The sequence below is a fragment of the Pipistrellus kuhlii genome, unplaced genomic scaffold (assembly GCF_014108245.1).
Source record: "Pipistrellus kuhlii isolate mPipKuh1 unplaced genomic scaffold, mPipKuh1.p scaffold_m20_p_27, whole genome shotgun sequence".
NCBI classification, from domain to species: domain Eukaryota; kingdom Metazoa; phylum Chordata; class Mammalia; order Chiroptera; family Vespertilionidae; genus Pipistrellus; species Pipistrellus kuhlii.
The window spans coordinates 3,907,457-3,921,050 of record NW_023425526.1 but is presented as its reverse complement, the minus strand read 5'-3'; the positions used below and the strand labels follow the sequence as shown (position 1 = coordinate 3,921,050).

Below are 13,594 nucleotides of genomic sequence, written 5' to 3'. Positions count from 1 at the left end.
CCCCTCTGGCTCCCTCTGCAGGGTGATCATGGGGTGATGGCAGGCCCAACCAATCACATCACACCTGCCTTGGCTGGCCTGGCGCCAGTGGCTGTCATAACATGGTCATCTAGACAATCGTTCTCCTGTTCGGCGGTTCCATCGATTTGCCCATTATGATTTTATTATTATAGATATAATGTGATACATGCACAATGTATATAATATACTAGAGGCCCAGTACATGAAAATTCATGCACTGGAGGGGGGTGTCCCTCAGCCCAGGCTGCCCCCTTTCACAGCCCAGGAGCCCTCCTGGGCGTGAGGCAACCAGGTGATCAGGGGAAGGCAACACCCCATCACATCTCTGTTGCTGCCACTGCTGGCAGCACAAGCCTCAGTCGGCCCTGGTTACCTGAGCCTTGGGTGGCCCTGGGCAGCGGGGAAGCCACCATCTGAGGCTTGCCTGTGCCTCGGGACGACCCTGGGTGGCTGGGGGTCTGAGGGGACTGGGGGACTCTGGAGGCAGGCACACGGAGCAGCCAGACCCCTCTGGTGGTGGGCCCAGGCATGCCACACCCTGCTGAGTGGATTGGGCGTTGCCATCTTGTGGCTGTGGGCACCACCATCTTTGAAAGTGTGGCAGTTAATTAGCATATTCCCTCCTTATTGGCTGTGGGTACTGCCATCTTTGTGTGGGTGTGATGGACAATTAGCATATTCCCTCTTTATTAGATAGGATATTCATCTATAATTATATGTGAATACACATGAGTATAAAATTATGTTTTGCAAAATTTTACATGAGTGAGGAATTTTAGGACAGCATTTTATCTTAGTTACCACCCATCTCTTTATCTTGCTTGCCTTTCCAGGTATGGTTACTCCAGGACTTCCTGGAGAGCACAGGTGAGCCTGGCCCGAGGACCACACCTGTGTGCAGTGACACCAGCTTCCTGTCCGTCTCACACACACCTGCGGCGTCTCCCTGGAATTCAGGTGAGTCCTCTGAGAAGTGACACCGCTGCTATTTTCTCTTCTCGGTTGCTGGTTTGGGGACATTTCAGGGAGGCCTCCACCCTCTCCCTGCCCTCCTCCCCACTATACAGACCACACAGCAGACTCTGGTTTCCCATTCCTCAAGCCCCCTTGCTTCCTTGCTTCTAATTGGCTCCAATTTCCAGCCTGACAGCCCCTGTATTATTTCTGATCTTGTCTATTTCCAGTGCCTTTCTCAAAGTAACAAATCTCCAGGCAAGGCCTATTCCCCTTCTCTGCAGGTGCCTCTCCCCACCCCTCCTCTTTAAAGCTAACTCAAGCCTTTGTTTCGTAGCACTTAACCCATTTGTCTGCAAGTGCCTGTTCCTACTGGCCCTCAGCCTGCCAGGTCACAAACTACATCAACACACTAGTGTACTGCCTTGGTGGTTTCAAGCATATACAAATAGATTACTTCACCTAATTTACAACAGCCCTATGGAATAGAGAGGGGAAGTATGTTGGTCCCCAAACTATATGGGCCTTAAAAGATATTAACAAGCAATTTGCAAAGAAAACATTAAAATGACCACATGAAACATCACTGTTTCCCTGTTAATAAAAGGAATGCACCCAGCCGGTGTGGCTCAGTGGACTGAGCGTCATCCCATGCCACAACAGACCAGCTGTTCCATGCCATGGCAGGGCACATGCCCAGTAGGGGGTGTGCAGGAGACAGCCAATCAATGTTTCTATCTCTTTCCCTCTCCTTTTCTCTCTCTCCCTAAAAATCAATTTTAAAAAACATATTTTTAAAAATGCAAAGCATAAGAACATCGATATACTCTTTGCATAGGAATTAACAACTATTTAAAAGAATGGTAATCCAGCCGAAACCAGTTTGGCTCAGTGGATAGAGCGTCAGTCTGCGGACTGAAAGGTCCCAGGTTCAATTCTGGTTAAGGGTATGTACATTGGTTGCGGGCACATCCCTGGTGTGGGGTGTGTAGGAGGCAGCCGGTCGATGCTCTCTCTCTCTCTCTCTCATCGATGTTTCTAGCTCTCTATCTCTTTCCTCTCCCTTCCTCTCTATAAAAAAATCAAGAAAATATATTTTTTGAAAAAGAAGAATGGTGATCCGGCCTGTTCAGCAAGGAGAGGGGCAGCGCATTGGGCTGTTCCGGGCAGGAGCACATATGACACCTCTCCGCCCCCACGCTGGCCAGCATGTAGTGAACTAGAAGACCATGGAGCATGCAGTCCTCTTGCAGGAATGTGTCCCAAGGAGGTCAACAAGCCAGGGAGAAAGTTCAGCTGCCCAGATGCTGTAATATGTGACTGATTAAGTTGAAATCATGCAATAAAATGCTCTGAAAATTTTTAAAAATAATGTGGGAGAATCTATACTATATTTCAAAACTTTCTGATTTAAGTAAAGACAATTACACAGTAATATTTATTGACTAAGTCCCTAAGTCATATATAATAGATATGCATATAGATATAATGCAGGCGTCCTCAAACTTTTTAAAGTGGGGGCCAGATCACGGTCCCTCAGAGAGCTGGAGGGCCGGACTATATGAACTACTAATTCCTACTGTAACACCTCGGCTGCGCTCACTGCCCAAAAAACCTGGCGGGCCGGATCAGACTCCTCTGCGGGCCGCATGTGGCCCACGGGCCATAGTTTGAAGACGCCTGAATGTAACACCCCCCCAAATGTCAAGAAAGGTTATCTCCAAGTGATGGCTTTGTGGGTGGTTTTATTTTCTTAATTTCTACTCACCTCTGTCTTCTAGATTATTTTCAATAATCATGTATAATTTTGTAAAGAGAAAAGTAAGAAAATGATAACATTTAAAAATGTGCCTTTGTCTCAATGGAATCAGTTCTACATTTGATTCTTTCACCCACTCACTCATTCTTCCAACAAATATTTAGTGAACTCCTAGCATATACAAAGCATTCTGTTGAGTGATAAGGATCCAGTGATTAAAATTTTTTTAACTGAAGGATAAAAAGAGGTGGCTTCTGCAGGTGTTCTTGGTGAATGGAAAGAGCCAGGGCAGTGGCAGGGTGGTAGGGGGGTGGAGAAAAGGGTGAGGAGGTGAACAGTGAACACATCAGGCATAAGGGGAACTCTTAGGCATTACTCTCCCTGAACCCAAAAGGGGCCTCAGAGGGTACCAATGCTTCCGGTCATTCTGGAGAGACCTGCCTGGGAGGGATCTGGGTCTGAAAAAGTGGTTTCTGAGGGTGGACGCTGGAGGAGAAGCACAGAGTGAGCTTCCCTCGTGTTCTTGAAGCTCATAGCTGTGTCTCTGACCAACCTGAGACAGTTGGCTGGAGGGCCTGGCGGTGGGAGAAATGGGTCAGTCCTGTGGGTTGCATGGCTACAGACAGTAATTGGAGGTCCCAAATGATTCATCTCATATATGAGTGAATAGAGAAAAGCAACCCCCGCTCAAAGCGTCCCTCTGAGTGGGTGGGCCTCCTGCTCTCCCTGGATGATACTCCCCTTAACTTGCAAGCTTGGCAGTTAGCACCCCAGGGTACCATTTGTTTTCCCATGGGAACTCTCCTCCCCAAAGGCTGCCCGTGGCCAGTGCTGGCTGGAGGCTGGCTGGAGGCAGGAGGGGACCCAGGAGTGAGCAGTCCTCCTGGTCACAGGGTTCCAATCATCTGAGCCACAGGCACCCACCTCACCCACCGTGCTGAAGCAGTAATTGCTAAATGTTACTTCTTAGATTAACTACAAATGAGTCTGGCTCCTCATGGGGGAAGTGAGAGATTTGTTCATTCCTGAAAAGCAATCTGGGTCATCTGCAGATGATCCCTTTGGTTGCCTTGAAGACATGATTTTGGCATCTGAAGATGCTACTCCTCAGGGTGTATTCTGCCATGGATTTTTAGCGACATCCCGAGCAGGAGACTTTCAAGGAAAAAGCAAATGGTGTCATTTCTGCACTTGCAAAACACTGCACAGTGATTGTCGTATCGATTCCACCATGGTTTCTATTTCAAAATCAGGCCCAAAACTTATGTGGCAACATGAAGGAAAGGTTTCCATAGTCAGCCAGAGATGGCCCTGTTAGAGGGCAGGGCTGGACCCAACACCCTCCCCATCCTCAGAACCCTAACTCCTGAGGAGAGACCCCCACCTCCCTGGGGGAGAGGAGACCGCCCCAGCCCAGGCTCTAGGCTTGCTGCCACCCGCCCCACCCGCCCTCTTCCCTGAGCCCAGCCGTCCCCGAGGAGCCGGCCTGCTTTAGAAATAGCAAATATGGTTTGGAACAAAGTTTTGACACTGACTCGGTATCCTGTGCTCATATTACATTTCTATGAATATTCCACTGACTTTTCAGCTCTGAAGAACAGTTTCCGCTCTGAGGCTATTTCAGCTCCAGTTGCTCCCACCCTGACAGCGATCTTTGAAACTGATATGGCCCTGAAAGAGCCAGAATAACTTTTTAAAAATATTAGTAATGGGCTAGGTTCCCAGTCTTTGTAATCGTGAGGAAGGAGCCCGGTGAGAGGCTCAGTGGGAACTGAACTGAGCGTGGGCCACGGAGAAGCCGGCTTAGCAAGCAGGGCTGTTCTGCAGGAGAGCCGCTCTGAAGAGGAAACGCATGGGAATCTACCCTTGCCCTTTGCATGCATCACCTTCTGTCCCCGGAGCTTGAAGACCATCTTTCAATGCCCACACCACTGCTTTTGTGAGAGAAACCCATCAGCTCTGGGGAGAGGCCAGCCTGGCGTGGCGGGCACCCCAGTTCTGCCACCTGCCACAGGGCATGTGGAAAGCTGGGCATCTTCTTTGAGTTGTCCATTTCCTCATCTGTAAAATGTAAAACAGTAACTGTCTCCACGTAAAATAACGACAGAAAATGCTTTACCTGTCGCTGGAACATAGGAATGACGTACTGAGACTTAACTACGGTAGCTACTATCCGCCTCCTGAGAAAAGCGTGGCTGTCTCCGCAGACTGTGTCTGCCTTCCTTTATAGATCCCAAATGGAAAGGTCTTACACGGACCACAACCAAGCTTACACAGTGCACTGACTCAAATAGCTAAGAGGTAGCCCCTTAAAATGAAAATAGCTAGCCCTGATTTCTAAATAATGCCTTTAGAAATGTTTTCTTATACTTGTATGCATTTATGCATAATCCATGGGTACAGACAACAGTGTGGGGAAGGCCAGGGGTGGGGCAGGAGCCAGGGAGAAGGGGGAAAAGGAGAAATGGAGGACATCTCAACAACAAAGTTAAATTTTTAAATAATAATAAAAATAAAAATGTTTTCTTATGAAATACATTTAAAGTATGGCATAAGGAGCTTTCCAAATTGGCATGATCAAAATATCTGCTATTCACATCATAATCCCCTACAACATAGCAAAAAGTTAGTCAACCTAAGGATTCTCAGGAATTTCAAATTTTGAATCTATAAAAAATTCCACAATTCAAATAAAATCAAACTAAGTATATTTTTATCTGCAAATACAATCTGAGACAACCCCATTTTATACTGAAGGAACATGCTTACAAGCATTTTATAAGTTACAACTTATAAAGTTCAAGTTGACAGAATAAATAAATAGAAACTAAATTGTTGAATTGTATATGTCTTAGAGTTGTGGGCTGGATTTGCCACTTTAATCTCCAGAAGGGAATATTAGTTCAATAAAATAAACATTTTTAATTTCCTCTATGCTATTCCTCAAACCATGCCAATGCACTTATCTCTGGCTCACTTAAAGGATTTGGGAGGCAGCCCCCAACTTACTTAAAAGAGAAGGTCTGATTGTCGTATGACAAAGAAGGACAGGATGTGAGCGCTCATTGTTTTAATGCACTGAGCCCTTAATCGCTTCCAGTTCTGATTCATCAGAAATGTGGTACTCTTGGGGAATTTTTTTGGTCACTAAATATTGTCTTTCATTTTAAGATATTTATTTCTTGCCAGAAAATGATTTTGTATTTTACCCCTAATGATGAAGGATGAAAGATGGAAAGAATTCCATTTGGTAATTAAGGAACCACGAAGAAGTAAACTGACTCAGAAAATAAATGCCCAAAAGAAAAATAAGACGTATTGTATGAGGTGGAAGCAGTGAATTCTTGGCAAATATTCCATTGGAGCCAGGATTGGTAATTTAATAATATCCTTGTTTTGTTAATATTGGGGGTGGGTAGGATTAAACTCTAGGGCTTTAGTTCTGGGCCAGAATCTCTCTGCTCTGCACCATTACCTCAGCCAGCAGGGGGGTTAAAGACACAAATGCCTGGAGGCTTTTCAAAGGTTTGTTAAACCTACACAGGCCCTGGGTGAGGTCCCAGCCAGAGGTCAGGACGGAACCTGCTCTCTGCAGCTCAGGAGGCACTGACATTCCCCCCGCCACCACCACCACCACCACCACCACCACCCCCACCCCCCCCCCCCCCCCCGGAAGCCTGCTCTTAACACTATTCCCAGAGGCCTAGCGCATCACACCCAAATCAGAGCAGACAGGTGAGTTCCTGAAGTGGGACCTGCAGACTGCAATCTGCCGAACTATTCTGATTCCCTGGCCACTGTGCCACTTCATTTTGGACTGGTCCATCTAGCTTCCCCCGATGGCTGCTGAGCAGAGTTTGGCAGGAAAAACTGCCCTAACTGATAATCCTGGCCACAATGGGAACTTCAAAAGGGTACACCTAGTTAAAGAGCATGAGGCCATGATACACAGACTCTTCCTGGGACCTGGAGGTCATGGTGTCATAGACCGTGTCATTTTTAGCTCTGGTTCTCTTCCAAGTTTAAAGGAGAGAGTACCACAGAAAGAAAATTCAAATGAAAAAAAATCAAAGAAGGAGAAAGATAGGTTTAGTGCAAACCCAGTCTCCAAGATACTTCTAAGTTGCCACTTTTCTCCTCTGACCATCTTAATTCCTGGATTATGCAATATGTAGAAAAAAAGAAACAATTGCTAAAAATCTTACCTTGTTTTCTGGTCTCCATGATGGTCTGAAGAAAAAAATAGTATATGAGTCACACGTGTGTGTTTATAATGATAATGGCAGTAACGTAAGTACTAGTGACAGTGGTGGTGACAGTGGTGTTGACGGTGGTGGTGGTGGTGGTGGTGGTGGTAGTAACAGTGGTGGTGATGGTGTTGATGGTGATGATGATGGAAGTGATGATGGTGGTGGTGGTGGTGGTGGTGGATGTGATGATGATGGTGATAATGGTGGTGCTGGTGGTTGTGGTGGTGGTGGTGGTCAGAGTGGTGATGATGGTGCTGATGATGGTGGTGGTGGTGGTGAAGTGGTTGTGGTGGTGATAGGTGGTGAGGGTAGTTACAATCCAATTGCTTAAAAATGAATTAATCACTTTCACTTATGTATTAGAGATTGAAAAGTCTTCTCTACCTATCTTCTCTTAGCCTTAATTTCCATATCTGCCAAATGTTGATTAATTTGGTCACAAAGGTGTTGTTTGATTAATACTTGAAAGGTACTTTCAAAAGAAAGGCCCAAAAAATGGAGTTAAAACAACTGCTGAAGGGATGTACTTCTTTCTGTGGGTGAGTTTTTATGCCTCATTATTATTTTCATCATAATCATTGTCACTGAAAGTATTTCAAATTTATAGTCCTTGAACCTGCTGTATCACATGGTTCCCAGGATGCAGACCATTCACTTCCTGGGGACTGTTGTGGGGACATGTGACAACACTTGTCAGCAATGCTCAGAAACTTCCGGGCCCGAGGAATTCTGCTGCTGCTGGTGCAAGTCACTGTGAGCACAGAGAACCCCGTCCCCGTGTGGCTGTGTTTAATGAGTAATGAGACAGTCATAGGCCGTTCATTGAATATTCTCTCTCCTCCTCCAGGTTCACAGGAGGATGGAGTGTCCCCAGTGACTTTGACGATAGACATAGTCATGTGACTGTTTTGACCGGTGGTATGTGAGAAGTGGCAGGTATCCCTCCTGGGCAGAAAGGTGAAGAGCCAGGACAAGCCTCGCCCTGTCCCTGTCGTCCCACTGCGGCATGTGGGGGCGTAGGTGTGCAGGGCAGGCTAACCCCCACCCCGTCTAAAGCAGCAGACACCCCTTCTGACCCACGTGGACACAAAATAGAATCGGGAAGTAAACTCTTGCTATTTGAAGCCACTGAAGTTTTGATAGTTATTTGCTACCCCAGCTACCCATCTCTGTCCGAGTAGATATGGGTGGCAAGTAGCCAAAGCCAGTACGTCACCAGTCATCATGCCAGAAAGAAGGGATTCTCGCTGTTGCCTCCTCACGGACTTGGAAACACTAACCATTCCCAGTGAAGGTCTGCTCTGGACAACAGCACCCGGGCAAGCGGTGCCGGGACCTGCACGGACTGAGTCCCTCGTACGTTCATCCCACATGGACTGCGGATCGTCTGGAGACTCCTCTCAGCTCTGCTTCTCACAACAGCCCCTCCCTCCCACCGCCCGGCAGCAGGCACAGCTCCTGGTCACCCTCAGAGCCGTCCACCTGAGACTGCGCTGTGCAGGGACCTGCTGCCATAAGGAGCTCTACTCTCAAGAAAAGCAAATCTCACACTAGTACCCGATCACATTCCAAGTGAGGAGGTGGGTGTGAAGGGCCCATCTGCACCCACCTCCCCACCCCCCACCTTACCCGCCCCCGTCCCCCGCCCCCGACTGAGCTCTGCATGAAAACCCGACAGGCCACGCACAGAGGTTCTTTGAGAATGTGGCCCAGCGTGCCGTGCAGGCGAGCTGCAGTCTTACAGGGTTCTGCCAACAACAACAAAGAGGAAAGAAAAAGGAAGGTTTTCTTTTCTCGGAACCAGGAATGAAACATAAACTTCCTCTTTCCATGAGGCTGAATGGGCCGCTTTGCCACACTCAGGATGCTCTCTTACCAGCCATCACCGCCCTAATGTCCCTGTGGCTGTCCAGTGGGCACTGCTTTCCGCCCACCTCAGTCCCGTGGCGGCAGCGGCCGGAAAGGAGGATGCTGGGCCCTCACGGACCCCCGGTGACTGTGCAGGAAGGACACGGACGGGGCCAAATGCTTTCTGCTGGAAGCGCTATGTCAGTGGCTGGGTTTCCAGCCCTCACCTCACCGCGTCTACTGTGTCTGCCGTGTGGAGCCGCGTTAACTCTCCGGGCTCTCTATAGCTAAGCACTGAGGGAACAGACACTTACCGGAAATATCCCAAGTACAGAATTTACACAAAGCCCTTGGAGTTGGGAGTTGTTACCTCCAAGAGAACAGAGAGGTGCAGAGCCGTCAGCGTCTGTCCAGGGTGACACAGCCGAGCGCGTGGAGAGCCCGGCCAGAACCTGTCTGTCACTGAGTCAGCGCCCACAGTGCAACCTGTCTAAGGGGCCTCCGGGCTACCAGCCACGTCGGGACAAAAAGGCTGCATGTGCAGGTGCCGAGCTTTTAGCTGAGGAGGAGAATGCACTGAACGGCCGGCTGGGCGAAGCTGCCACAGCACTCTCAGGCCAGACTTTCTTAGACGGAAGCCAGACACCAGACAAAAGGAGCAGACAGGCAGCGAGGAGGAGCACGCAGGGCTGCGCCCGTTCGGAAGAGGGCAAGAATGTGCCACTGTGAGGAAGCAGTTAGGGCCCGGGCCAATTTGAAATTCAGTGAAAATGTTATGCAAGTAGCTGTCTGTTAACAAATACTGGTTTAAAATGTCCACCAGCTGGGGAGTCTCTACAGGGAGAAGACAACCTATTACAGCCCAAAGGCAAAGAGATGGGGAGAGCCTGGGGAGATACAGGTAAAGGAGAGTCCATGGTACAGGGAAATTCAATGATGGGCAGAGAGAGAAGGAGGGGCAGAGAGTAAATGTGGAAAGATTTGTGGGAAGTGATGTTAGACAATTAGACATTAAAAGGGAAAACAAGACAAAAGAGGAAAAAATCCAAGAACCAAATTGGGGGAGAGGGGGAGATATAGCAGTTTGAAATGGTCAAAATTATTTCTGCAGGAAGTAAACACATACTGTCTCCTTAGACACAGGCTGGCACAGGCACCAGAGTGACGGGAGGCACCAGGGCCGCGTCACCTGTCTGGCTAAGAATATAACCACAGCGAGAGAAAGGAACTCCTTGTCTTTCAATATTCAAAACATATGCAGGTTTCTAAACATGTATTTGTTGCAAACCTCCAGATTTATAGTTCAGTCTTTCCCCCCAATTACTTTCCTACTTTACATTTCCATAGGCATACATTCATCACAGACAATTACCAAAGAGATTGCAATCTCTGTCTTCAATCCTTTGCAAATGGCAGCACAAGATATTCTTCATCTTGGGGGATATGTCCAAATTCTCTCACTGCATTCTGGACTTTCAGCAGTCTCGCACCATTCAATTCATGTTTTAAAATCTAGCTCTGCTTCACCCAGCTTACTGAGTTAACTGGTTCACCAACTTCACTGAAATGTATAGCTGAGTATCACTCATTTCTGTCCAAACAGGCCAGCTGTTTAAGAACATAGACACGTGATGGGCTTTCCTCAGTGTGAAAGTTAATTTGCACCGCTTCCTCATAGCAGAATATTAGCAGAATGGCTTTTCTTAAATTCTGGATCTATAATATGAAGACTCACCCATTGATCCCCAAACTGAAGAGATAATTTAATAGCCCATGCCACGTTATTTGGACGATTTAATTGCTCATGCCTTTCCTTATGGAGAATTTTATCTTTAAAAGCCCTTTCCCTGATCCCTTTAGCCATGTGTTTCATCAGGAAAACCTTCCTGGTTGATGACATGAGGAAAGAATACATCTAAGACCTTTTATGTTAGCCTGATGAAAACAACTGGTTTAAAAAAGTGAAAGATGTTTCTACACATCCAATGATACTATTTTCCAGCCCGGCACGTAAGAAGGTAGTTCCCGAGCTGCCCTGTGTCACTTTTTGTGACGTCGTGGTCATGTGTTCTCAGTGACGCCTTTGGGAGGGTCCCTCCCGCCATCTGGGCTCAGTGCCTTCCCTGGAGGGCAGCAAAAGGTGGCAGAACGTCTGGGTTCTTTCACCCACTTTGTTTCATTTTTATTTAGCAAAACTGCCCTGGAAGTCACATAAAATTAATTAATTAATGACATTAACATATAAATATTCGCGAGACCTAGCAACGGTTCTCCAGGCTGAGCCAGACAAGCCCGGTGGGGGAGGGTCTCAGTCCTCCCCGGGGCAGGTGTGTCAGCTCTCCGGCGGAGTGCCACCCCCACCCAGCTCCAGGCTGATCCTCCTCAACCAGACTCACCAGGACAAACAAACGGCTTTGTTTTCAAGTCACAATAGTGATGTCAAATATAGCAGGAGCACCGGGGCCTCAGGCAGGGCCTTGAAAATCTGAATAAGGAGACTGCCAAAGGGGACTGGAAATCCTCCTGTCTGTTTCCTCCTCACCTGCCCTTCTATGATGTCCTACAGCCCCCGCTCAGCGCAGCACTGACGCGCTGTGAAGGTGAACACTTGGGACCTGTGGGGCTTTTTTTAACGCACTGACTTCGTTTCTTCTTCCCAAGTCATTACGATACTGAAGTCAAATAGTAAACAGGTATGTTGTTGACTGGAGGAGTGGTAGTTAACCCTAAACGAGCTAGAATTGTCAGTGGCGTGACATTCCAGTTTACGGTGGCTGCTTTATCACTGCGCTGAGTTTCCCGGGAGGGCACCCCTGGGTAGAACTCAAGTGCCGCTACCACGCTGGGTGGTTGGGAGCCGCAGAGGACAGCTCCGGTCACCCCGAGCTCTCCCAACAGAGGCAGGTGCATCAAAAGCGGGAGGCTGCTTTCCCTTCCAAAGCGAAGACACAGCAGCATCAGCCAGGTTTACTCTGACCCCCAGCGCGAGGGTGACCTGGAACTGCAGCTGAGTCAAGGTATCTTGCGGGTTCCATCAGGATGAGTTACGGGAAGAGGCAGATCTGTAATGTAACGGCGGGGAACCCTCTGTGCTGGATGCACGTCTGGTTTCGATAAGGCTTCGGAGCACGGGGTGACGGTCACTTAGAAAAAACATACTTTTGTTTCCTTCCTCATCAAAATTGGCTCTGTGATAGTTTCATTCCTTAATCATGTCTCTTTTTGTTGTTGTTTCAATTGGTTGTAAAAAGACTGGTCTACTATTAGAAGTAGGAATTACTAATAAACCAGTCCCAGTGTTGTCACATGTCCCAGTGTGGCCAGGACATCAGACTGGGATTTAAGTCGTTTCTTACAAAGGTCGTGGTGGCTGACAGTCAGGGTAGGACCCTTTTAAGCCGCCTCCCAAGGAAATAGTCCACGGGGACTGGAAGTCAGACAAGCTCCAGCCCTCGTACTGGTGGTGGCGGGTGGGCAGGGGAGGAAGGGAGAAGATGTCCGGTCGGTGCCGTCTGAGCTGACTGATGTGCAGTGTGGAGCGAGGGTCCGCACTGCCGCACTGGCATGCCACCCTGAAGGGCTGGGAAAGAATCTGGGGGACACGCCCCCCTCGGGCCTCTCAGACACCACCTTCTTCACAACAGATCGGGTCAGCTTTGGAGGTTGGTCCACATGACTCATAGGAACGGGGAAGCGAAAACTTTAGAAAGCTGTGTAGATGGCAGAGCTACACCAAGTCAAATGTATAGAAATTCAGAGATACCTCACGTCCTGAGGCCAGTAGTGCCCGCTACAAGGTCTGCTTAATAATGTGGTCCCTCCCAGCTGACCCTGTCCCCCACACCTGTCCTGAGCTACAGATTCTTCCTCTGCCCACCCGGCTGGCACCATCTCCGGCCCCCAGAGTGCAAGTCTCAGGCGGAGCCCACCATCAGCCTGGCCTCTGGCTCGGCAGTAGAGCCTCTGAATTCCAAACAGCGCCGTTTCCTGGCTCAGAACCCCAGCGCCACATTCCTCAGGCCCAAAAGCGGTGGGAAAACAGCTCTTCAGCATTCTTCTGACTCAGAAATCACTCAAGCCAACAACAGATGAGAAATCGACAAGGAGATGCGAATGCCTTAACTTCCATCGCTGTCTTTCTTCCCTGCTGCGTAGGGAGGGACAGAGCACCCTTCGCCTTGACTTTCTCACTCCTCTCAGCTGGAAGCACGGCCCGGGCATTAATTGCTGTGTGTGAGCGGGAGGGTGTAAGTTCTGTCTCAGAGGCTACAGCACATGCATTCTGGGGGCTGCGGCGCCCAGGGCGCTGCCTCCTGTGCCTTCCCAATAACCCGCCCTGCTCTGCACCGAAGCACCTGACAGTGAAGGCAGCTAGTATGAGGTGACCAGACAGTCCACCAAAAGCAGGATGTCTGGTCACCTTAAGCGAGTAGCACACGCTGAGGGTGTTGGTGGCTCACGTGTCTCGGAGACAGAGGTGAGGCTCTGACTGGGGCCGGGAGGAGTCCCCGTGCAGCCCTTCCTTTCTCTGTGAGGCCTACAGAGGCAGGCGCGGCAGAATGCCGTTAGACACCCAGCTAGTAAGGGGAAAGCCCAGCATTGCCCTGGTCCACGTCTTCCCACTGCTCCAGGCCGTAAGCCCCTTTAAGACACTGGTGTGCGTCAGGTCTCCTCCAGGAAGAAACAGTCACATGCCTAAGGCCGCACAGATGTTTGCACAGACACTGGAGGTCAGAGCCCCAGCTCACCTGCGGCTCACCTC

The 13,594-nt window shown here is 48.9% G+C and overlaps 1 long non-coding RNA gene across 2 annotated transcripts in view; it reads right to left on the bottom strand.

Moving 5' to 3' along the window:
- Positions 1-13,594, bottom strand: part of LOC118728000 — a 57,494-nt gene that overhangs the window by 25,258 nt on the left and 18,642 nt on the right. The window contains exons 1-2 of one of the 2 annotated variants that reach the window (XR_006742671.1): positions 6,940-7,044; positions 4,621-4,795 (exon numbers count right to left, since the gene is read on the bottom strand). This is a non-coding gene — a long non-coding RNA (uncharacterized LOC118728000). Of the gene's footprint in view, positions 1-4,620; positions 4,796-6,939; positions 7,045-13,594 lie in introns of those variants that run through there. The other variant, XR_006742672.1, reaches the window with a different exon arrangement.